The sequence below is a fragment of the Podarcis tiliguerta genome (genome assembly GCF_965153285.1).
Source record: "Podarcis tiliguerta genome assembly, chromosome: 18".
NCBI classification, from domain to species: domain Eukaryota; kingdom Metazoa; phylum Chordata; class Lepidosauria; order Squamata; family Lacertidae; genus Podarcis; species Podarcis tiliguerta.
This window is the reverse complement of record NC_139551.1, coordinates 11240820-11265497: the sequence shown is the minus strand read 5'-3', so window position 1 is coordinate 11265497 and position 24678 is coordinate 11240820. Positions and strand designations below refer to the sequence as shown.

General features: G+C 48.6%; 1 protein-coding gene and 1 long non-coding RNA gene across 4 annotated transcripts in view; both read left to right on the top strand.

Moving 5' to 3' along the window:
* The first annotated feature begins 9313 nt into the window (after positions 1-9313).
* The window catches only part of LOC310668667, a 76202-nt gene continuing 60837 nt past the window's right edge, over positions 9314-24678 (top strand). Inside the window, exon 1 of one of the 3 annotated variants that reach the window (XR_014506773.1) lies at positions 9314-9324. This is a non-coding gene — a long non-coding RNA (uncharacterized lncRNA). Of the gene's footprint in view, positions 9325-23783; positions 23801-24678 lie in introns of those variants that run through there. The other 2 variants (XR_014506774.1, XR_014506775.1) reach the window with 2 other exon arrangements.
* NCAN (neurocan) overlaps positions 23192-24678 on the top strand; it is a 62324-nt gene continuing 60837 nt past the window's right edge. The window contains exon 1 of the mRNA XM_083421361.1: positions 23192-23774. The gene's annotated coding sequence lies outside the window, so the exon portion shown is untranslated. The remainder of the gene's footprint in view (positions 23775-24678) is intronic.

Sequence of the window (24678 nt, the reverse complement as noted above, 5' to 3'; positions counted from 1 at the left end):
TGATGATGATGATGATGGGATAGGATGTCCCTATATTCATTGATGCAGCACGTCAAAGTGCAAGTAGATAAATAGGTACTGCTCAGGCAGGAAGGTAAACGGCATTTCCGTGTGCTGCTCTGGTTTGCCAGAAGCGGCTTAGTCCTGCTGGCCACATGACGCGGAAGCTGGACGCCGGCTCCCTCGGCCAATAAAGCGAGATGAGCGCCGCAACCCCAGAGTTGTCCCCGACTGGACCTAATGGTCAGGGGTCCCTTTACCTTATATTCATTGAAGAAATGTTGGAGGGTATGAGACACACACCTCACAAGCTTTTTTTATGAAGCCAGGAACCATTTCCTCAGTGTTATCCCTCCACTAATCTCAGTTGTTTTCCTGATTTCCTCATCGAGATGGGGGGGGGGGGGGCTCTCTCTCCAAAAAGGCACTCACACACACCCCAGCCACCACTGAGCTGATGAGCCGATTTATTCCTCTGGCAGCGACAACATCAGCTTGCTTTATGCATCCTGAATGCACCCATTCCAGGGAACGCTGCTCAGCAAGAAGTGAGCATTTTGTGCCTCCCTGGAGCTAATTAGCTTTGGCAATTGATGGATGGCTCGTTTCCGGGCGGAGGCAGAGCAGGGCTGAACAGAGGCAGGCCTGTCCTGTGCTGAGCGCCCTGCGCCAAGAGAATGTGCGCGCATGTGCTGCGATCCAGTCATCTGGTCCAACCCTGTACCATGCAGGAATTTCAACTAAAGCCTCCGTGGCCAGACCCTCCAAACATCCCTATTTTATTTAAAATGCATCTCTGGGTTATTTGTGGGGCCTGCCTGGTGAGTAGAATGTGTCCTTTTATTTAAAACGCATCTGTGGGTTATTTGTGGGGCATAGGAATTCGTTCATTCCCTCCCCAAAAATATAGTCCGCCCCCCCACAAGGTCTGAGGGACAGTGGAGCGGCCCCCTGCTGAAAAAGTTTGCTGACCCCTGCTATAAACCTTGCCACTAGTCCATTGCAATGTACCCAAGGCCACCCTTCCATGAGAATAATCACCCAAATGCTCAAATCGCTTCTCTTGCATTATCTAATTACAGACCCTCCAAGGGTCCCTATTTTCCAGGGACACCCCTGATTTAGAGAAACCGTCCCAGTTTCTGATTTCATCCCAGAACGTCCCACTTTTCCTAAGGATGTCCCTATTTCCATTAGAGAAACATTGGAGGGTATGTAATTGGGGCAATCACTGTCATTATCTGAACTTTCTCGTCACTTGTAGGGCCAGGCATTATATTGATATATTGTCCAAAACCAGTGTGAAGTCCATATGGCTTGAATATGGCATCATAGAATCATAGAACTGTAGCGTTGGAAGGGATCCTGAGGGTCATCTAGTCCCACCCCGGGCAAAGCAGGAACAGGCAGCTGCCCCATGCAGGGACTGAACCTGCAACCTTGGCATGGTCAGCACAATGCTCTAACTGAACTATATGAAGCGAGGAAGGTGTTTCGCGTTTGCCTCGCCAATTGTAAATAAGTTATTCTAAGTGCACTAGGAGGGGCCCAGCTCAAGCAGCCCCCTGCTGCCCCCTTGCCTCTTAGACCCCCTAGATAATCCCATCACCCCAGGGGGCAGTACCCCCCGCTTTGGGAACCCTTGCTTTGGACAGTTGGGGGGGGTACATGGGAACAACCAGCAAGTGGGGAGATGTGCCCAGAGTAGGAGTCTATGAGGCTTCCCCCTGAAAATTTCACTTATAGTCTCCGATTTTGGGACCCTCCACCGCCTCCCCTGGGGGAGAAGAAGCCAGCAGGGCTGTCTAGTTAGGAGAAATCGCTTCTTTGCTGTCATCATCCCAGCGCTGTGGAACACCCCGCCACTGGAGACTCCGCAGGCACCTTCTGTGCCAACACCTGCTCAAAACTTTTCTATTCTGTCCATGCAGGCAGCTAAGAACACATAGCTTTTAATCTTTACGTTATAGTTTTACATTTGTATATTGTTGCAAACCAGCAGGATGTATGACACAGCAGTATATAACATTGATTAATAAAGACAAAATACATTTTTTAAGTAAGTAAGAAATGATGCATGCTACCCTCTAAGGAAAAAAGGGGGGGGGAGAGAGAAAGGCCCTTTTATATATATTTTCAGAAATCAATATGTTCCAGGCTGCGTGGAAAGGAGACGGCTGCTGGGTGGGTGGGGGCTGCAGCCAGGAACCTAGTGCTTTTGTTCTGCCATCTTGGGGTGCGGTGGTGGTGGTGGGGGGGGGGCAAAGGGCTGTCCATATTGCTGGGGCAGTCAGAAGCGACTCGGAGAGCAATGGATCTGACTCCTGCCCTGAGAGGGCAGGTTGGGGGGTTTGTGGGTGGACTGGGGAGAGAGAGAGAAAGAGAGAGAGGGAAGAAAAATGAATCGATTTTCTCTCCCCCTGCCCCCCCCCGCAACATCACCATAGCAACTCAGGCCTTCTTTTGGCAGATGCATCACCAGGTCTTCTCGAAAGGCAGAGGGTTTGAGGCTTAATTCCAGGTGGGGCTTTTTGCACTCTTCAGAGAAGGATAATTTAATTAATCAGCATCTGGGTGGTAAATAAGTTTGCCAGCCAAACAGCCTTGGTTTTTTGTTTTTGTTTTTGAGAGAGGAGGCTTGGCAACCAGGGAACTTCACATCCCAAAGAACAGAATAAGAGCATACCCTCCGACATTTCTCCGATGAAAATAGGGACATCCTAGCCAATGATGATGATGATGATGATGATAGTACTTCACCTATCTGACTGCATTGCCCCAGCCACTCTGGGCAGTTTCCAGCACCTATAAAAACATAATAAAACATGAAACATTTAAAAACTTCCCTATCCAGGGCTGCCTTCCGATGTCTCCTAAAGGTTGTCTAGTTACTTATCTCCTTGGATCGAGGGTCACATAACTCCAAAATTTCTCTGATGAAAATAGGGATGCCCTAAGGAAAAGCAGGACATTCCGGGATCAAATTAGAAACTGGGATGGCTTCTGTGAATCCGGGTCTGTCTCTGGGAAATAGGGGCACTTGGAGGGTCTGCTGTAGGTTTATGTTTCGTTCTTCTTCTTTTTAAAAATAATATTTAGTAAAAATTTCCAGCCAAACCAGATTATATATTCCAAATTATACAAATTATCCAATAATCAAACAAATCCCAATGTTATGCTTAATTATAAATTATTGTTATTATTTAGCTGGGCTTTCCATGCTTCAAGATCAGAGGGAATCCTAATCATCTCACAGTTCTACCGCATTTCAAAATATTGCATTAATTCCCTTATTACATTCTGATGTTAATCCTTCATTATTTTCAACAGCTTCTGCATTCATCTGCTGTAGGTTTGTGTTTCATTTTGAAAAATGAATTGCTATCTTACAGTTTATTATTGTAGATATTTTAAATTGGATATCTATGGGTGCACCAAAATCTTTTAAGTGCTTAGGGCCTCTACAGGTCTTAATCCGGCTCTGTCTGTCCTGAACCATCCAACACACCGGCCTTGAGCTCCCTGGAGCAAAGGTGGGCTTAATAAAGGTACGAATAAATAAACCTGGGGTCGGAGGGAAGCAGCCCTTGCCCCGCGCAGCGTCTTCAAAGAGCAGCGATGCAGCTCAGCAGAGGAGGAGGTCACGGTTTGCACCCATTAAAGGCAGTCGGCTGCCTGGAGACTTTTCGCTGCGCCGTCCTAATAGGATAATTACAATTCCTGCTTGTTTATTCTGCCTCTCTTCTCCGCCTCCCTCCCAAAAGGACCTGCCATCTCTGCAGGCACCTCCGCAGTCCCAAACACTTTGGGGCCCCATCTGCAACCAGGAGCATTTAAGCTCCAGTGTCCCTATTTTCCTGGGACAGTTCTGGATTTACAGAAAGATTTGAACCTGGAATGTCCCGCTTTTCCTTAGCATGAGGCTCAAAAGCTAGATCCTCCAAGCATCCCTTTTTTCTAGGGACAGTGCCAGATTTACAGAAACCATCCTGGTTTTTGATTTCACCCTGGAGCGTCACGTTTTTCCTTAGGATGTCCCTTTTTTCACTGGAGAAATGTTGGAAAGTATGGAGTTATGTGACCCCCGAGCCAAGAAGATAAGTAACTAGACAAGCTTTAGAAAACAACTGAAGGCAGCCCTGGATAGGGAAGTTTTTTTAATGTTTAATGTTTTTATATACAGTATGTTGGAAACTGCCCAGAGTGTCTGGGGAAACCCAATCAGATTGGCAGAGTATAGATTATTATTATTATTATTATTATTATTATTATTATTATTATATTGGGCATCCCTGTGTTGGAGGACATGCTCCTAGAGGTAGGCAAACTAAGGCCTGGGGGCCAGATCTGGCCCAATCACCTTCTAAATCCGGCCTGCGGACAGTCTGGGAATCAGTGTGTTTTTACATGAGTAGAATGTGTCCTTTTATTTAAAATGCATCTCAGGGGTATTTGTGGGGCATAGGAATTTGTTCTTTTCTCTCTCAAAAATATAGTCCAGCCCCTCACAAGGCCTGAGGGAGAGAGGACCGGCCCACGGCTGAAAAAGTTTGCTGACCCCTGGAGGTTCTGGAACTGAGTTCTGGCTGACAAAAAGCCCTGTCCTGCAGTCTGATCCAAAGACTTCCCATGGATACCCCAAAGGCCCTCAGCCCCCTGTAGCAGGAAACCCTCCCCCCCATCATTCAGTTTGTACAGACTTCACACACACTCACACTCACACACTACATACGCTACACTTCTGTTATAAATTCATAGAAAATCAACCATACATCAGATTTGCATTGTTCCACTTTTATTTTACTCCATGAAGGAAGGACTACAAAATGGGGAAGGTTTGATACAGGCCACCATAATCCCTTGAGCATAGCAGCACATCCACAGGAGCCCTGCCCAATTTCTATGCCAACCCTGATGGTCCTAGACAGAAGGCCATCAACTACACAACAGACTGCATACACAAGTGGATTCAACACGGACTATAACAAAAGAACAGTGATTGGATTTCCCCTCAGGGGGCAGGAAACTGCGACTACCTTTGTCTTCAGAAAATGACTCATGGGGGGGGGGAGAGGGGAACCAGCCAGGTGACAGGACACTCAGGTTACCACCACAACTCCTCCCTCAACCCCTCCTTTCTGTAATGTATGCATGATGTTTCTGGGGGTGGGCTTGACCTAGAGGAGGGGAATTTCAAAAGTTTTTATAAGGTCTTGCACACCATTGTTCTGGGCCTTTCCTCTCTCCTGCGAGTGAGGGGAACACCCTGCTGCAACAGTTCAATAAAGGTCAAGCCGACAGGCTGCTGATTTGCTCCAATTTACTCTGGTTGGTGTCTTTACTTTTTGTCCAAGGGAGCCCTCAGATTTTTCCAGTAACACCCCCAAAAGGGAGCAATCCAGAGAAACTGCTGGGAAGCAGCGGAGAGTTTGAGAAGAGCAAAGTTCTTCCTCCCCAAGCGACCGGCCGCTCGCCTAACAAATTCTGCAGCTGCGCCTTCAGCCAGGACGTGCCTCCGCCTTGCCGTGGTGACAGTTCCAGACTCAGGAATTAACTCTTGGAGAGGAAAGGCCAGGGGCTCAGGGAGACAGAGGCCCAATTAGGAGTCTGCACGTCCTTCGCTCAGGGCACCTGGGAGGGCAGGTGTCGCCGCAGCGGATGTCGAGGTGAAACCTGGAAGCTTTCTGGGGAGGAAGGAGCTAAATTTTTTAACAGGGATCAAACACTCCATGGATATCCTGGTCAACAGTCAGGTAGCGGTGGCTTGAAACCGGCTGAAAGTGCTCTGCGCTGTCTGTCCACATCCCAGTCAACTCCTCTTATCAGCAGGTTGAGCATCGCTTCCCTTTTGGGTGAAGACAGAGACAAAGGAGGTGTTGAGCAGTTCTGCCTTCTCCCACTCACCCAGTAGCATTTCTATGTCTTCTCCACAAAGAGGACCTCTCACTTGCTTGTTCTTCCTCTTGTTTCGGACATAGCAACCTTTCTTGCAAGCCTGAGCTACCGTAATTCTGAGCTTTGGTCAGCCTGACCTTCACCCTCCAGCTATTGGCTACTTGTGTATATTCCTCCTTTGTGGTTTCCCCTTTCTTCCATTTCTTATTTGAAATGAGGCTGCATTTTAATGTTGTATTTTAATCTTGTATTTTAAGTTGTATTTTAATCAATTGTTTTTATATCTGGAGTTAGCAGCCCTGAGCCCAGCCTTGGCTGAGGAGGGCAGTGTATAAATAAATTATTATTATTATTATTATTATTATTATTATTATTATTATTATCCATGCCCTTCTTAACTCTCAGCTCATCTGTAAGCTCATTATGCAGCCACACCGGTTTCCTTAGAACTCCCACTTTTCTTTCTTGTTGGAATTGTCTGCATTCGGGCCTTCAAAATTTCTCCTTTCAGAAACTCCCATCCTTCTTGGACTCCCTTCTCTGAGTATTTCTGACCCTGGGATCACACCCAGGAGCTCCTTCAACTTTTTGAAATTGCCCTTATAGTCCAACTGCACTCAGTTTCCCTTACCTGAAACCCAGGAGATCACTTCCATGTTCATTTCCTCCCACGTTTCTGAGCACTTCCATTTCTTCAATCAGTTCCTCCCTATTGGTGAGGACCAGACCCAAGACAGAGCACCCCCTTGTTGGTTCTTCTATCTTCTGGGAAATGAAATTTCCAGTGAGGCAATGGAGGAGTTTGTTGGACATTACATACTTGGCAGGGTTTGAGTCCCAACAGTTATCGGGGAAATTGAAGTCTCCCATAACTATTATATCTCTCCTTTTTGAATGTTTGGCATTCAGCTCTAGGAAGGCATCATCCAAGCTTTCAGTCTGGCCGCCTCAACTGTGGATGGCTGTATCCCTAAGTCAGGAATGTGGAACATTAGGCCTGGAGGCCCGATGCGGCCCTCTAAGCCTCATGAAGTGGCCCTTTCAATTCTCCCATCACTGGTCCTGCCTAGCTTCTTGAACTCTGAAGATGCTTAGATGGAGGACAGAGAGGGGTGTCTGTGTGGAGACTGACCTATTATAGAAAGGTAAATTTTATATTTCTTGCTCCATCCAATTTTGCCTCAGGCATGTGCCCCCCAGAAGACTCTGTGCAGCCTTTGAGGTGAAAACCTTCCCCACCCATCTCAGCTTCCTCTTGGGGGCGTGGGAGCTAGCAACTCGGGTTCAGGCCAGCTCGGGCTCCTTTGTGTCCTGTTGACACTGGGAGATAAGGGGTTAAAGAGTCATTTGTGCAAGAGATGTGAGCTAAAACTCCTTTTGCTTCTGGGAAAAGAGGTTTGTCCCCCCCCCCCCACAGGAAGATTGGATGACTGTCTGCCTGGGATTCTGTCACTGGGATCCCTGCATTGCAGGGGGTTGGACTAGATGACCCTTGGGACCCCTCCCAACTCAAAAGTTCTTTGATTCTACTTTGCGGTTCCCTGCAGCTGGTCTGCAGAGGCATTTACTGCCCACAACATGGGAGGGAGAAAGCTCCCCCGCAGATTGCCCATCAAAGCATTCATGCTTCTCTGTAAGGAGCATTTATCAGTATTTTGAGTTACAGTGCAATTTGGGATATAAAATCCCATCACTGGGCCGTTATCCATTTCCCGAGTCCAAGCTGCCGCCGTCCCCCTCCAACTCCTCAATAGACTCCAGTGGCTCCCTCTCATATTTTATGATGGGGAAAAAATCCTCCGAGCTCTGCGCCCCTCCCTCCCCTCTCTTGGGATATAAATCTGTCATCTCTGCCTCTGGTGCGGAGATCGCTTGATATGGACAATAACACAGAAACAAGGATGCCGTCTTGTAAAGATTTACAGGGATGACTTAGCAGTGTGCTGGGAACGCAAGGCCACCGTTGAGCATCCCTGGACAAATCCCATGAGTGCTCTCCAAGACTGCAAACCAGCCAGGCAGCATTTGGGAATCAAAGAAGACGGGGGGGGGGGGGGGGAGAAGCAGAGCCCCAAAGGGGGCCCACCTAGGCCAACATTTTATTCTCAAAGTACATCTCCCCTCCTGTGGCTTTCAAGAACTGGAGGGTAGATCATAACCATCCTGCATCATCATCATCATCATCATATAAAAACATCATATAATACCAAACATTAAAAACTCCCCCATATAGGGCTGCCTTCAGATGTCTTCTAAAAGTCACATACCGGTAGTTCTTCATCTCCTTGACATCTGAAGGGAGGGCTGTCCACAGGGCAGGTGCCACTACCAAGAAGGCCGTCTGCCTGGTTCCCTGTAACTTCACTTCTTGCAGGGCCGAGCCATAGCAAGGGGGGGGGGGGCTAGCCAGGGTTTCCTCCCCGGGTGAAGCCTCCAGGGAGGCGCCATTGAGGCTCCCAGCATGTCTGGGCTTTAGATGGAGAGAAAGATGAACAAGTGATTGGCAGCCGTGAACTCCATCCTTCCCTTTTCCCCATGAAGCTGAGGAAGGCCCATTTACAATGCAATGCTGGGAGAATGAGAATTGGGAAATCTGGAGAGGCTGCCCCAGTGAGGCAGAAGGTCGGATCCCCTGTGGGTTTGCTAGTTTGAGAGAGAAATTCTGGAGGGAAGCTGAGGGAGAGAATCAGCTGGACTAGATGATCCTTGGGGTCCCTTCCAACTATACAATTCTACGATCCCTTCAGAACTTTGAATGTGTTTAAATAGCTATGGTCGGTTCATTTTACAGACTAAACATGATCTACACACAGGAAAGTAAGGGGTGTGTGAGCACTTTCCCTGCCAGAGGCGGATCCCTGGACCCTGGCAATCGCTGGTCAGCCCAGCTGCATAATGGTAACGGGAGGGCACTTTCTACTTTAGACTCACAGAAAAGCATTTCTTCCCCTTCCATGGAACCGTCAATGACTACAAAATTATCATGTCCTAAAACGAGCAATTAAACAAAAATAAAATTGGAAGGAAACTTGTTGAAGCTTACTCAGGAGTAAATTTACACGTCAAAACTCTTTGAAAGGGTTTGCACAGAACCAAGAAGAGGGGTGCGTGGCAAAAAGACACAAAGGGGGGGGGGGACCATTTTAAAAGGAAACCAGAGGGTCTTGGCTGATCTTATGGAAATGCAGTCTTTGAATGATCCTGCGTCCAAATAAATCCAATTCAAAACCTGACCGCAGATAGACAATTACTGCATGTGGAAGTTCTACTTTTGACAAACAATTTGCTTTTATTGCAAGGGATGCTCATTTTCCCTTTGGTCATATAGTCATAATACTTCTAAGGATTTATTTGTCTTCAAATGATATACTGCCTACTTTTTATGCCCTTTATGAATAAATGTGTTGAGGCGTGTGTGTTTGTTTGTTTGTTTGTTTGTAAGTATGTATGCAAACACATCCAGGGGGTGGGGTGCCAAACTGAATCTTTGACCCGGGTGACAGAAAGCCTGGTTTTAGCCCTGTGCAGGGAGGCTCGGATCTGGACCTCCATGTCTGGGCTGGACAATAGGGCTGGACATGCTCCTTCAGGTCTACAGGGCCAAGGCAGTTTAGGGCTTTGAAGGTCAGCACCAACACTTTGAATTATTGTCAGAGACGTACTGGGAGCCAGAGAAGATCCTTTAGGGCCGAAGTTATATGGTCCCAGCGGCCGCTCCCAGTCACCAGTCTGGCTGCCACGTTCTGGATTCGTTGTAGGATCTGACCAAAGACTTTGCCAGCAGAAAAAGTAGGATGGGGAGAAAAGTCAAATATAAATAAAATAGAAGCATACAAAAATAAACATTATTTTTCATCTTACTGTAGGTTTTGCTTCATTTAGAAAAATAAAATTATATTTTACGGTTTATTACTGCTTATATTTTGATTTAAATATAAACATCTTTTAAGTGCTCTGGGCCTCTGAAGGTCTTAATCCAGCCCTCTCCACGCACCCCAGTGTTATGATAGTCTGGCTAGAGCCTGGGGCTGATAACACCAAGGCTGCAGGTTTGATTCCCGTGTGGTCAAGCTGCCTATTCCTGCATTGCAGGGGGGTGGACTAGATGATCCTCAGGGTCCCTCCCGACTGTTCTTTGAGAGAGAGCGGAAATGCCTTCTGTGTCCACTTTCTCCGTGCCATGTCCCTGGTACGAACCATTTCCAGCTGTGCAATGCGCTTTTTTGAGGTGAGGAACCAGAAATCGGCACATCACCCGATCAGTAGAACCATCACATGGTTCATAAAATAAAAACAGATGGAGCAGACATATCACAATACCCTTCAAATCAAACACTTAACTCCATAAGTTCTCACCTCCACAGTGTTTTTACTCAAACCTTTTCTACCGCATTGTATCGCCAATTCCCCCCCAAGACAATTATTTTATCGTTTTTCTTCCGCCGCTCTTGTATCGAATCCTGCCCGCGATTTCACTCGGCTGTAATCTTTGTTTAAAGAGTCCGCAAAAGGCCTCCGTTCTCAACGAGGTGGGTTTTGAGAGGGGGCGGATGAGCCCCTCAACCTGGCTCCGGCTGCGTGGTGCCCAAGCCAGAGAAAGGCGAGGCGAGAGGCGCGACTCCGCATTCTGGTCTCCGCCTCTTTGCCTGGCAACGCGTCGGACCCCCCTCCTTGCCAATTTCCCTCCCGTCCAGCCAGGAGAGGGGGGCGTGTGGAGGGGGGGCAAGGGGCACCCATTATATCCCCATCTATAAACTGCGCAAGGGCTGGTGGGTGCCATGACATTCCTCGAGAGAGGGAAAAGACCATAACTCACGCTCATGAAGACGAATGGCCCCGAGGAGATGAGTTCGGCAGAGCTTCGGGCGTGTGTTGGGGGGGGGGGGGTCTGCAAGTCCAAGCAGGTCCAGAGAGGGAGAGGGGATGCGCGGAACGATCAGGGTGGGCGGCATGGGCGTAAATCAAAAAATAATAACACCTAACTGCGGGTCGGGCCCCCACGACATAAAGCCTATCCCACCCCCGACAAAAACCCGGCTACGCCCGTGGTGGGGGCTGCTGCGGCCCCCAGGGTGCCTATTTCATAGAATCATAGGATCATAAAGTTGGAAGGGACCCCGAGGGTCGTCTGGACTAACCCCCTGCCACGCAGGGATCCAGATGGGAGCTGTCTCAGGTGGGAACTGGGAAGTCGTGGATCTCTGAAGATTAAGATAGAAGCTTGATAGAATATAAAATGGGGTGTGTTTTCTCCCCCCCCCCCCCGCGCTTTCTTTAGGTCTTAGCTCTGTTTGGCTTTTATTGTATAATATGTTGAAAACCTTTAATAAAATTGCTTTTTTAAAGAACGAGGCAAAATGCCCTAAATTTCGAATAAAAGAAATTCACTTTTTCCAGGACAATGTTATTGGACGGTGACCTCCCAATCTGCCCCCGCCCTCCAGGAGAGAGCTGTCCCTTTCCCCCTCTGCTTGAGTTTTATGGGGAGGGGGCGGGGTCCCTCGGAGTTTCCCCAGTGCTTTGCCACCGGCAGAATGTCAGCTCTGAGACGCCCACCTTGGAGATCAGGCTTTTTGCACTACGCAAGTTAACCCTGCTGACACTTGATCTAAAGGAAAGCCCTGGATGCTTTAGCGGAGATTCCTGCATTGCAGAGGGCGGGACTAGATGACCCTCGGGGTCCCTTCTAGCTCCATGATTCTTTGATGTCCCACCAGCGCCCCCCCTCCCCCAGGTCTGATGGCAAAAGTGTTGCGGGATCAGAGCAACATTTGGGGAGTGAACTTTCCACACCAGGGATCTGAGGCGTTTATGATTCAGTTGACATTTGGTTGGAATAATCCGGCGGTGGGGAATTATCTGAAAATGTCAATTTAATTCACGGGATTGGATTTCCAGGCAGCTCTGTCTAGAAGAGACGCCGCCGTAGCGATGGAATGGCCTTTTTGGGGCCGAGAAACGCGCCCGGGGTTCCTTAAGACCGGCACCCTGGCAAAACTCATCTCTGCATTTGTGTGCTGAGGAATGGGGTTCTTAGTGTGCTGTGTGGGAAATGACTATTGCTCTCCGTTTGTGGGGGTCAGTCTGGATGATTTCCTGGTGTCCCTCCCAGACCTGTGCTCCTGCACCCAGAGAGGGTTCGAAAGAAGAAGAGAAGGCTACTGAACTGGTCTCCACACCTATTGTAGAGTTCAGTGACACGGTTTGGGGGGCGGATTTCCGAGGGGGGCACCCAGGCGCCCCCACGACAGGCTCCCTCGTTGAGGCTGGAGCCGTGCCTGGGCCAGGGCTGCGGGGCTGGGATGACGCCGCCCGCATGTGCCCCTCTCCTGGGCCGGCTGAGAGGGAGGGAGAGTGCCCCCACCTCTCACTGAGGAGGGGGGGCGAGGGGGCAGGAAAGCACTGCTGGACCCACATGCGTCGCCCAGAGTGCCTCGCTGCAAGGACAGGAGGGCGAGGCGAAACGGCAGCCCGCCGGCTTGGAGATTCTCTGCCTCATTCCTGCTCCCAGGTTGGGGTCATTTTGCAAGGAGAGCCGGCCTTGATCAGACCGCTGGCCAGTCCACCAAGGAGGGCACCGTTTCCCTCGCCCCAGGCTTCAGAAAGGGCAAGCCAAAGGATAGAAGTTTGCACATGGCATGGGGAAGGTGGGCGAAGAAGAAAAGTCTCCCTCCCTCTCTCACGACACCAGAATCCATTGACATCCAGGGAAGATTCAGGGCAGATAAAAGGACTTTTTTTCGGGCAATGCAGAGTTAAACTGCGGAACTCGCTGCCACTTGAGGCCAGACCCCCTCAAATGTTGTGTGTGTGCCATGTCATGGGATCGATTATGTGGTGTGAGGCTTACCTGCCTCCCTCCCATATTTTATTCAAGTTAACACCTAGTCCTGACCTATTATCACATGTAATATCACATGCTATATGCTGCATATGCATTTTTGATAGGTCCACACCAAGCCGAATGCGTTATATGCTACTACCATCAACCTTCTCACTAGGGCAGCTCGTTTTATGGGACCTGGCTTTGTGTAGTGGAAAGCAGCTCTATGGGGCTGAATATTTCAAGAATCTCTTAGGTGGAGCCAGCCACCTCTCCAAATTTCTGACATTCATCTTTTGAGGGTGGGGGGAAACAGGCAAGCGAATCAATGTGAGCGGTGGATTGACCGCCCAACAGCCCATCGCCTCCATAAAGGCACCATTGCCTAGTGGTTATGGTCGAGCCGACTTCGAGCCAGGGACTGTGCAGATGACAGGATACTGCCCTTCTCCCCGGTGCAAAACAGGCAGCCAATTGTGTGATGGCAGACTTCCCCCTGGCCTCCTTACACACACCCAGTGCCCACCCCCCACAATTAATTACTATTCCTCTCAGGTCCCGGTTGCTAATGAACCCGGTTGCCGAAGAAGGGATCACATTCATCCCTTAATGATCTCCTTTGCAGCTGGGGTCTTGGGCAGGGGGGGCTCACAATGCAGACGACTCTTTCCTGCTCCCCCCACCCCCCATTTTCTCTCTGCTGCTTCTAGCGGGGAACAAGGCACACCTGGACAGGGGATCGGGACCGGGGAGGCTGTACGTGTGTCAGGGACACCCCGGCAGTGTAAAGTCATTGCTCTCTTCGTCTTGCTCTCCCCAACATGATGGCGAGGGGGTGCTCAAAAGGGCAAATCTTCTTTCAGGAGGAGGAAGAGTGTACACACACACACACACACACACACACACACCCCTACCTCTTCAGGAAGACTGATGACATCCGTGGCTTCTACCTCTTCTTTAAATTGGAACCAGCAAAGGCAGTGAATCCAGACCCTCCAACATTTCTCTGATGAAAACAGGGACCTCCTAAGGAAAAGTGGGACATTCTGGGATCAAATCAGAAACCGGAATGGCTTCTGTAAATCTGGGACTTTCCCTGGAAAACAGGGACACTTGGAAGGTCTGTGAATGTCCTGTGTGAGTGTCCAGAGGTGTTTGGAGGATGGCTAACGGATTGAGGTTGAATCCTGACAAGACAGAAGTTCTGTTTCTAGGGAACAGGGGGCAGGCAGGTGTGGGGGACTCCCTGGTCCTGAATGGGGTAACTGTGCCCCCGAAGGACCAGGTGCACAGCCTGGGGGTCATTTTGGACTCACAGCTGTCCATGGAGGCACAGGCCAATTCTGTGTCCAGGGCAGCTGTCTACCAGCTCCATCTGAGACCCTACCTGCCTGTAGAGTGTCTTGCCAGAGTGGTCTGTGCTCTGGTTATCTCCCACGTGGACTACTGCCATACGCTCTCCGTGGGGCTACCTTGGAAGGTGACTTGGAAACAATATATTGTGGAATGGGGAATAGGGGGTGGGTGGGGTGTCTCCTGACCCCTCTCAGCTCCCTTCATAAACTACAGCTCCCAGAATTCTTTGGAGGAAGGCCACGTCTGTTTCATGTGGCATCATGGTGGTTCTTTCTTTTTTCTTTTTAAAACATTTCTATACCACCTTTACCTTCCAAGGAGCTCCTGGTGGTGTCCATGGTTCTCCTTCTCCCTATTTCACCCTCACTACAACCCTGAGGAAAGGGACGCGGGTGGCGCTGTGGGTAAAACCTCAGTGCCTAGGACTTGCCGATCGTCAGGTCGGCAGTTCAAATCCCCGCGGCGGGGTGCGCTCCCGTTGCTCGGTCCCAGCGCCTGCCAACCTAGCAGTTCGAAAGCACCCTCGGGTGCAAGTAGATAAATAGGGACAGCTTACTAGTGGGAAGGTAAACGGCATTTCCATGTGCGGCTCTGGCTCCCCAGATGCAGCTTGTCACGCTGGCCACATGACCTGGAAGTGTCTCCGGACAGTGCTGGCCCCTGGCCTCTTGAGTGAGATGAGCGTGCAACCCTAGAGTCCGCCAAGACTGGCCCGTACGGGCAGGGGTACCTTTACCTTTACAACCCTGAGACTCGGTTCAGAGATGGCAACCAGCCCCCAAGGCCCCCCAGTGTCCTTCAGGGCTGAGTGGGGATTCGAACCCTGATCTCCCAGGTCTTAGTCGGACCCTCTCACCACTGCACCCCACTGGCTCACTAGAGTCCTTCTGCTATGGGACAGCTCCATAAACTGAGTAGGCAAATAAATAGGAGGAAAGCAAAATGCCACTTAGAGAAGGACCTGAAATATTTTCCTGGAAGCTTGAATTTGTTTTATTTGGTGTTTTCATGCACTGTAAACTCCACTGCAAAAGAAAATAAAAAGTGCTTGGAGACATTCCATTGTGGCAACCGTAACCAAAGTTTAAGGTGCCATTTGGCAATTAGCTGATATACAGTGATACCTCGGATTACAGATGCTTCAGGTTACAGACTCCGCTAACCCAGAAATATTACCTCGGGTTAAGAACTTTGCTTCAGGACGAGGACAGAAATCTTGCTCCGGTGGTGCAGCGGCAGTGGGAGGCCCCATTAGCTAAAGTGGTGCTTCAGGTTAAGAACAGACCTTCAGAACGAATTAAGTTCTTAACCCGAGGTACCACTGTATCTGAGTTTCTATAACATGAAGGCCTGACAGTGTTACTTGGTATAAACTGGCTTCCTATATCCCATTCTGAATCAGAACAATGGGGACTAGTATCTTATAATTTCTTTGGGGGAAGCGCAGTAGCTCAGCAGAGGTGTTTTGGTCCCAGGTTCAATCCCTGCTGGCATCTCCAGGTAGGAGGAACCCTGGGGAGCTGCTGCCAGCCTGTGTAGGCGATACTGAGGCCCCCTGTGGGGTCAGACTCAGCATAAGGCTGAGTCTTCTTGTCTTCCTACACATCCCACAGAGCTGCCAATTTGCTGGAACGCCTTCTGCTTCCAGATAAATGTGACAGGAGCGTGATCTATTGTTATTTTCTTCTGTGCGTTAGGAAGGGTTGTGTTTTGTTTTGGTATATTAACTATTCTCCCTCCTCCCCCGGCCCCCCAACCGAATGCATTTTACTGCCTCGCACATCTGGGAGATCAGATCTGCTATATCGTAGCCTCTGGCTTCTCTTCCACAGCTTAGAAAAATCAAGAGAGAGAGAGAGAGAGAGAGAAAGGAGGGGGAGATGAGAAATGGAAAGGGAAAGAACAAAGAGGAGTAATGCACACAGATTCCAGGCTGCTGCCCCTTCCTGACTCAGGGAGCAGGCACCAGCAGAATTTTTTGTGGGAAGGGGACACCGTTGCCAGCAGGGTGTGTGCATGTGCAGTACAATTGCATCTTGCACCAAATTAATTTGCACGATTTCAAGGTCAAAAGCCAGCTGCTTAAAACCATGCAAATTAATTGCATGCAAAGTGGAGAGCTTAAAAGCTCATTTTTTTGCGCAAGCTTTTCCTGCCTTGCTTGCTGGGCAAGCCCCATTCAGCTCCTGAAGGTAGGGCTACTTGGGAGAAAGCAGTTGGAGTGCACAGGGTTTTGCATGTAGGGCCATCCTAGAACATACTTGCAAGATACAATTGTGCTGCATATATTCGCATGGGGCTTGGGTGTGATAGGCAGAGAGACTGATAAATGCATCGAGCTCCCATATAAGAATGGTGCTGTGTGTTGGAGGGGGGGGGGTCAGTCTGGATGATGCCCTGGGTCCCTTCTAATTCTCAGAGTCCTATACCTAGCATGGCTTAGAATCTAATAGAAGATTCTGCTGCTGAAATAGCCAGACAGGTTTGTTTTTTAAAAATATAGATTTCATAAAATTTTCATAAATTTCACATAAAATTCCAATACATAATAATTTGGTGTGGTTCCCCCCCCCCAGCTTCCCACCCCATTTTCCACAGTGTTTTTTTAATTCTATCCCTATGCTGAGCCATATCTACAGTTTTTTATATCCTAACCGTAATATGATACTCTCTAATTCTTTTTGTTGCTCATAGTTCAAATCCTGCTTTCAAATTCATTGTACCATAATATTTCTTTAAATACTCTGAAAAAGGCCGGACGGGTTTCTTTGTAAGACAATGATCTTGGCTGGCCACTTGAGAGTTCCTACCAGAACCCCCCCCTCCCCAAAATGAGCTATGGTCGCACGAGTTGTGAGGCTGCCCTCAGGACTAATGGGTGGGCATTTCCTCCAGCCCCCTCACCTAGCTGCTAGGTAGAAAAACAAGAGCCAGAGTTGTGGTGGGTGAGAGCTCAGCTGGAAGCGGGAGACACTGAGGACTTGCTTGCTCTGTGCTGGACCCAAAGCTGTGACTAATGGAGAAGCAAGATCTGTCCGGGTGCTAATGTGGCAAGACTCCCCGTCTTATGCTCAGGTTGTGTATATGTGCTCAGCTGCTTAGAGCATGGTGCTGATAATGCAAAGGTTGCAGGTTCAATCCCCATGCAGGACAGCTGCATATTCCAGCATCGCAGGGGGTTGGACTAAATGATCCTTAGGATCCCTTCCAATGAAAAATGATAACAACAAGAAGACCGGAAGATGGGATTTGTGAACATCAAAAGCAGCATAAATATGAGATGATTGGACCCTCGCTGAACTCGAAACATGGGAACCCACAACAAAATTTAAAATTCGGCAAAATATTTGGACTTCATAATCTGGAATAATTAATGTGATATGATTGGATTGTTAAATGGAAAACTTAATAAAGATTATTTTTTTAAAAAAGGATCCCTTCCAACTCTACAATTCTATGATTCTATATCCTAAGACAGCACAGTCTCTGCTGACCTTCATTCCAAGGAATCAAACTCCGGGCAAATGCTCGGAACCCCTGGAGTCTCTTGCTGCTCTGAGCAGTGGAGGCTGGTAATAATAATAATAATAATAATAATAATAATAATAATAATAATTTATTTATACCCCCCATCCCAGTTCAGAAAACCGGGCTCAGCGGTGCCCTGGTCACATGCACAACACACATTTAAAGCCCGGGAACTATAGTTTGCCAAGGGTGCTGGGAATTGTAGCACCTTGCTGGGTCATCTGTTATTCTATTTATTGCATTTATGAGCCACCTCCCCCCCCTCCCGCCAAGGAGCTCAATGGGGTGTACCTGGTTCTTTCTTCCTGTTTGTTTAATCCACACAACATCCCTGTAAGGTTGGTTCGAGTAAGGCGGCAGCAAATGCCTTCCAAGGTCGACCAGTGAGCTTCATGGAGAAGTGTGGAATTTGAACCCAGAGGCCGCCCAAGTCCTAGTCCGACTCTTCACCTGCTATGCCACCATTGGCAATACCGTTCCCAGGATTCCTTGAGGAGAAAATTCAGGTTGGTGGGATATCTCAATCGGTAGAGCATGAGACTCTTGATCTCAGGTTTGTGGGTTTGAGCCCACAGGGCAGGCAAAAGATTCCTGGGCAAAAGAACCCACCAGGTTGTAGGTTCGAACCCCATGTCAGGCAAAAGATTCCTGCATTGCAGGGGGTTGGACTAGATGACCCTCATGGTCCCTTTCAGCTCTACAATGCTGTGATTCTATGAAATGTGCTTTAAATGTGTGGCATGGATGTTGTTGTTGTTGTTGTTGTTGTGGTTGTTGTTAATAATAATAATAATAATCAATTAAATTTGTATATAGCCCTTCATCCGAAGATCCAAGGGTGATTCACAACAGAAAAAAATAGAAAATGAGAATACAAAATATGACTCTTGCAGGGAAGAGGAAGACTGGGGCAACGGAGGCATTGATTAGCTCTGCCTATCATTGGCTCATGGGGCACCCAGCACCCACCCCGTTCACTCTAATGGAGAAGTCATCACTGCTTTTAATGGATGAAATTGGATAGCTCAGTTGGTTAGAGCCTGGTGCTGATAACACCAAGGTTGCAGGTTCAATCCCTGGGGACGGCTGCATATTCCTGCATGGCAGAGGGATGGACTAGATGATCCTCAGGTTCCCTTGCAACTCTACGATTCGATGAATTTTGCCATCCAATGCCTTTACGGCAGCGCTGCGCGGCAGACCATCCATCGCAGCTTCACTCCCGGCCCAGCTGCGCAGGACAGAGCCCTGCAGGGATTCCCTTCTGATGTGAAATTGTACCTTCCGAAATAACTCTTTTGGAAACTTTCCACCAGAAGGGAATGAAAAGACACCCGCGACCTGGTTCTTTGCTCCTTCTGCCCCCCCTTCCCCCAATTCCTGCAGGTTTTCTGTCTTCCATCGTCTTTATAGACTGAATCATACATCTTTCTTTTCTACAAAAAGAAATGTGACCTAGTTTGATGGCAATTTTGCTCTTTCTTGCAGCCTAAAATAAAAAAATGCCATCACTAGCCCAGCATGGATACGACTAATATTTGATCCCTGGTAACAGGAAAGAGAACTATTTTCCAAAGATGCTCCCACCACTTGATCAGAGCATTCGGAAGAAGGGGTCGGTCCTTTGCAAAATGTCAAAAATGTTTTCTTCCGTATCACCTAATTGTTGGAGTGCTTCTGATAAGCTTGGTAAATTTAGGGCAAGTTTGTTGTCCAAAATTAATGTTAACTGAATGTTTCTGATGATACCAATGTAGATAGAAGAATTGGTCTTATACATGATTTTGGCACCTAACATAGTAATTGGAACCCAAAGGAAAACAACCCAAAATCTCACACTGGGTGCTATCATGGAGAAAAGGATGCATAATTTGATATTTTGACAAGTATTAGAACATCCAAACAATTTTAATAAGATTTGGCCTGTCTTTATAACCTATACAGTGGTACCTCGGGTTAAGTACTTAATTCGTTCTGGAAGTCTGTTCGTAACCTGAAACTGTTCTTAACCTGAAGCACCACTTTAGCTAATGGGGCCTCCCGCTGCTGCCGCACGATTTCTGTTCTCATCCTGAAGCAAAGTTCTTAACCCGAGGTACTATTTCTGGGTTAGCAGAGTCTGTAACCTGACACATATGTAACTTGAAGCATATGTAACCCGAGGTACCACTGTACAGCGAAACCATCATTTTCAAGACAACTCTGGTTACAAGCAAATCTGGAAATAGACTTGATCAACTCAATTTTGTTGTTTAGTCCTTTAGTCGTTTAGACGTGTCCGCCTCTTTGTGACCCCCTGGACCAGAGCACACCAGACCCTCCTGTCTTCCACTGCCTCTCGCAGTTTGGTCAAACTCATGCTGGCAGCTTTGAGAACACTGTCCAACCATCTCGTCCTCTGTCGTCCCCTTCTCCTTGTGCCCTCCATCTTTCCCAACATCAGGGTCTTTTCCAGGGAGTCTTCTCTTCTCATGGCCAAAGTACTGGAGCCTCAGCTTCAGGATCTGTCCTTCCAGTGAGCACTCAGGGTTGATTTCCTTCAGAATGGATCGGTTTGATCTTCTTGCAGTCCACGGGACTCTCAAGAGTCTCCTCCAGCACCAGAATTCAAAAGCATCCATTCTTCGGCAATCAGCCTTCTTGATGGTCCAGCTCTCACTTCCATACATCTTAAGGTCTGTCACATGGAGGATGGAGCAAGCTTGTTTTCTGCTGGTTCGGAGGGCAGGACCTGAACCAATGGATTCAAGTTACAGGAAAGGAGATTCGGACTTAACATCAGGAAGAACTTTCTGACAGTAAGAGCTGTTCAACAGGGGAACAGTCTTCCTCTCCTTCCTTGGAGGTTTTAAAGCAGAGGTTGGGTGGCCATCTGTCATGGATGATTTACTTGAGATTTCTGCATTGCAAGGGGTTGGGCTGGATGATCCTCAGGGGTCCCTTCCAACTCTATAATTCTAGGATTCTGTGTCCGATCCCCAGGTAGGGATGAGAGCTAAATGCTGCAAAAGCTTCTTCCTTGCAAGGGAAGAAGCCTCTGAAACTTGGCATCATTTTTTTTTTATCCTTTTCTCTATTCAGTAGAGGGTAGGGGGTCTCTTAGCAGGCTCCCCCCGCCAGCTTAACACACAGATATACACCACACAGCTGCACCGGCTTAGCTAGAGACAGAGACCCCTGTATATATATGTCACAACAGAACAATGATCCCCTGCCCCGTCTGTCAATTCATAAATGGCAGGAAACAGAGTCAGTGGCTTTCGCTATGCAAAGGAGGCCTATACAATCAGATAGGAAATGAGAGACCTCCACTCTATAGGATTTCAGAGAGGGCGCCCCGCACATCCTATGGAAATGAATAGGGGACTTCTTCTTTCACGAGGACGCTGCCAAAGGCAAGGAAGAAGGCTCCCCTTTCTCCATTATTCCACACCCAGCTTTGTAGGGCGAGAGAAAAAGTGCTCTTTCTGTGCAAGCTGGTGGCTGAGGGTCGTTGGCAGGGGAAGGAAGAGGGTGCCTATATCCTATATCCTGTCACCCAGCAACCCCCTCCTCTTCCAGCTTCTCAGGGTGTTTGCCTTCCCGCCCACCTGCTCGCCCCTGGGGAACTGATTCCTCAAGGTGTCCTCTCAGATTTTTCTTCTGAACTGTCAAAATCACCCCTTTCAATTTTAATTGTCATTACAGAGGAACATTTAAAACAAATGTAGGTAGCTAATTTATAGACCCAGAAAAGTTTTCAGCAGGGGTCTAAAGCTACAAAGAAGCAAAGATGCCTTCTGGATATCAAGCAGCAGGGAGTTCCAAAGGATGGGCACACCAGGCTGAAATGTCTGCTCCTCACCAAAGCAGAACAAATATCATGTGCCATTTTGTAAAAGTGCAAGGCGTGCAGATGCACGTAGCCAAACAGGCACATATGAGGCAAGTAATAGAACCAGCAGTTGGAAGGGAACCTGAGGGTCATCTAGTCCAACCCCCTACAATGCAGGAAACTCGACTGATCTCAAGCTAAGGGCTTGCGTAACAGTGTTGCCCTTAAATGTTGCAGCCATCTAATTACCACTTAGAACAGGCCCACTGATATCCACAGACTTTTGACTTCATTGGCTTAGTTAATTCCAATGGGCCAACTCTGAATAGAAGTAGAATTATAGTATACTAAACAGAGGGCCATCTAGCGCAGCCTCTGCAAAGCAGGAATCTCAAGGAAAGCATCCATGACAGACGGCCGCCCCATCATTCCACCCCATCAGTTCCCGGGAAGGCAGAGTTGCTATTCTGGTCTTTTTGCCCCCAAACCTCTCTTCAGTGAGAGAGCTTGATCTATTGGAGAACGTTCACCTAGACCAGGGGTGGGCGACCTAAGGCCCGCCTTCTCAATCCGGCCCGCGGACATGTTTTTACATGAGTAGAATGTGTCCTTTTATTTAAAATGCATCTCTGGGTTATTTGCGGGGCATAGGAATTCGTTCACCCCCCCCCATATAGTCCGCCCCCCCCCAAGGTCTGAGGGACGGTGGACCAGCCCACGGCTGAAAAAGTTTGCTGACCCCTGACCTAGACCTTGCACCTCCTTAATGAGAACTCCCCACAGAAATTAACTGCTGCCCTCCCTCCTAGTTAAAACTGTAAGTTGTAACCAACAAAAGCAGAGCGGGCCCATTGAAATTAATGGCCCCAAGCGAGTCAATTTTCCCTGTTTTAAAAGAACCATAGAACTGTAGAGTTGGAAGGGACCCCAGTGGTCATCTAGCCCAACCCCTGCAATGCAGGGATCTCAGTGGGTCCACCCTAAGCTGGGCTAACACTGGCTCATCAGAGCCAAACTCCTTGGGGCTGAGGTCCCTTTGCCCCTAAAGAAAATAGTTGAGGGGTCCCCCAAAGTGAATGGGCTTTGCCTTTCAAATGGTGTGTGCGCACTGAGTCATGTGATCGATTATGCAGGGCGGGGCTTACCTGGCCTCCCGCAACGTTTTATTCAAGTTGTCACCCCTGCACTGGCTGTGACCCCATTGTGCTTTCGGGTGTCTATTCCATTCTCTCTCCCTTTTTCAGCAAGACATGCAAGTCAATACCCTTTGAAATACCCTTTTCACCTATGCAATCGTTACCTATATGCTATATAGAAAGATAGGAGTGGAAGTGTTTTCAATTTTTTTTCCCCAAATACTGAATTGCCTTTCATCGTTTCTTATGTTGTTGTTGTTGTTTTAAAAACTCCCCACTGCAGAATCGTATCGAGGCTGTTTATGGCAAGCCTAACCCTAATAAAAAATCAATACACCCAGATCTGGGCAGGCAAGCAACTCCTGCAAACCTCTCTCCAAACCCCCACGAACTTATTTCATATTTGTTTTGCAAAAGTTGCATGCCCGAGAGCTGCCCTTCGGTGCTTTGATAGCTGGAAAAAGTGTAAGTGTAATTGTAAGAGAGATAGAGAATGTGTGTGTGTGTGTGTGTGTGTGAGAGAGAGAGAGAGAGAGAGAGAGAGAGAGAGAGAGAGAGAGAGAGAGTCTTTATAGGAACCCAAGCGCATGCGCACCTGATACTCTCTTTCTTCATCCCCCCCCCCCCCCGCTTTCCCAGTTCTGCCTTGCATTACCATCAGTCCCACCAGCAGCTGCTATTCCTCTCTAACTGGGCGTGCAGGTGGAAGAGAGAGAGAGAGAGCGGGAGCCCAGGCAGGTCGAGGAGGCGAGAGGGGAGAGGCGAGACCCCCACCCCACAACCATCACCCCCCCCCCCATGGAGAACCAGCGGGGCGCCACGCAAGGGTCCCTTCGACACCAGCCTCTCTGCAGTTTCCCCCCAGGCTGATCTGGGCTGCCTGCCCCCTTTGTTTCCAGAGCTGAAGCGAGGATTGGCTGTAGGGAACCCCCCTTCTACAAACCCACTCACCCACCCTGCCCCTCTCCTCCTCCCCCCTCCATCCTCTCCTTTGCAGGGGATGCTGCTGGTGGGGCTCAGCCCCCTCTGAGTGGGTCCATCTCCCACCCCGCACACCCCACCTTTGAAAAATCGCCCTCCGCCTCGGAAGCCGGTGGCACCGTCGCCTCCTCCGCCGCTGCTCGGAGAAGCGAGAGAGGGCGAGGGAGAAGTCTCCTCTTTCGCTGCGATGCATTCCTGCAGACTCTGAAAAAAAAAGGAGGCACAGGAGTGAGAGAGTCAGGTAGGGGCGTGTTTGTTTGTTTGTTTGTTTGCATTTTTTAAAAATAGCACCCAACCCCTCCCCAAAAACCAGCCCTAACTTCATTGAAAATCTTGTTTTGCAAATATTAGGATCAGCTGAATTTAAAACACGTTATTCTCTGATTCTGTCCTGGAGACCTCTGTCTCTTTTCCTGCAGGGATGTCATTTCATTTCACTTGGGGGCAGGATCGCTCGGGGGTTGAAGGATGGGGAGGGGGCACTGATGGCAGAGAAAGTGTGTGTACGGGGGAGTCTCTCTCTGTGTGTAATAACTCGCCCCTTTGGGGAGCTTCTGGGGAGAAGCGTTTGTTTCCATTTGATTTGGGGGGAAACCGGCCAGCTGCAAATCTCCAAAATCTGCCAGTCCCCGAAGGAAATGAACCATTTTTTCCCTTTTTTTGCGATCTGAGAGGGAATATGGGAGATCCTTGGGCGAAGGAGTCCTCCCTGTTTCTTTTGGGGGGAGGGAGGGGAGGGAGATTCCTGCTTGTCCACTTCAAGAACCTGGAAACTGACCAGCTGCAAAAATTTGCAGTCCCCTAAGCAAACGAGTCCTCTCTCTCTCTCTTTTTGTTGCAATCCGCTAAGAGGATAGAAGTGTTTGGAAATGTAGGCTGCCTTTTCCCTCTGTGTGTTGTCTCCAGCACGGAGTGAAAAGGGACTTATTTTGAGGGGTGTAGGGGGGGGAATAAGCTAATCCAAAGAAAGGCAGGGAAAGAATTAGAGAGAATTTGGGGAGTTCAGGGCTTGGCATGGTGTTAGCTCTGGTGAATGGGAAGGAAAAGGGAGGGCGGTGGAGCCCTTCCCGTTTAAAGTGTGTTGGTGTGTAAGTGTAAGAACAAGCTAAATGAAAGAAAAAGGGAACACTTGGCAGAAGAAGGGG